Genomic DNA, 1,220 nt, shown 5'->3' with positions numbered 1-1,220 from the left:
GTGTGTGTGTGTGTGTGTGTGTGTGTGTGTGTGTGTGTGTGTGTGTGTGTGTGTGTGTGTGTGTGTGTGTTTGTGTATGTGTGTGTATTTTACAACGTTTTACTAGGTTTCTGGTTTATTGAAGCTGAATAGTAGCAAACCTCGACCCAACAGGCACCAAAACAATAACCCTCCACAGCACTAATTAAAAGGTGTGTGATATAACTGCAGAGGAGAAAGCCAGAGTCAAAGAAGTCCTTGTACACTGATCAAGTCACTAACACTGGATTTCTTTGGAAGCTGTAAAACATGTTGAATTAGACTGTTATTGACAGTAGCAAGGAACAAATATTTTTTTTCTAATTCAGAAATATAGCATCTTGCAAATATATTTTAAACATATTGATACTGAGAGTTGGAATAATCCTCACTTATTTTGCAATATATCACTAAATAGCATTTCTTTCGGAGGGATCAGAAAGGCCTTGTAAAATATATTGATCAATTAAACTCTAACCAACTTGGTCATCCACAAAGAAATTCATTTGTTTGCCAATCCAAAATAATTACACAAAGTAATGCTAGCAGACTGCTGGTTTAAAAAATGTTTAACAATTATCAATGCAAATGTTCTATAATTAGCCCAACTTGAAAAAATATATTTTTTTAAGTCTTAGTATTGATGGATTGATATAGTTGCATGTTTATCGTGACGATCTCTGTGTTTACTCCACCACACGATAACAATGAGAACACACACAAAGTATATGTTATCTTGGCTGTGCCGATCTTGGGAATATGTGAGGATAAATCAACCTAACAGCAGCTTCAGGTTGCTCATCCCTAAGAAAGACAGGGCTTTTTTATTGGTAAAGACTTCCTGTTTGTTATTAACCCACGTTTAAAGGTTCCAAAGCCTCATCAAAGGAAATCAGGGCTGTTTCTTTATGTTCTGAAATAAAAATTGGTCTCATAAGTTCCATAAACCCCCACTTTGGCTATAATAATCCTGTCTTGCCACATGAGCAAAATCTACTGGTAACCCTCTCTGGCTTATAAAGAATATTTAGTGTGACAATGTGACACAGTCTCAGTGTTAATGGTAACCTCTGCTATCATTTTGTAATTGACCTAGCTGTCACTTTAGTAAGCCTCTTTGACTTTAATGAGGTTCCATTTATGTTGGATACTTTTTGTCTTTTTCCGGCTTCACTTGTTACCCAGGAAAAGCACACATTCTT

This window comes from Cyprinodon variegatus, unplaced genomic scaffold (genome assembly GCF_000732505.1).
Source record: "Cyprinodon variegatus isolate N-32 unplaced genomic scaffold, C_variegatus-1.0 Scaffold1071, whole genome shotgun sequence".
NCBI classification, from domain to species: domain Eukaryota; kingdom Metazoa; phylum Chordata; class Actinopteri; order Cyprinodontiformes; family Cyprinodontidae; genus Cyprinodon; species Cyprinodon variegatus.
Note: the sequence above shows the minus strand (reverse complement) of the source record.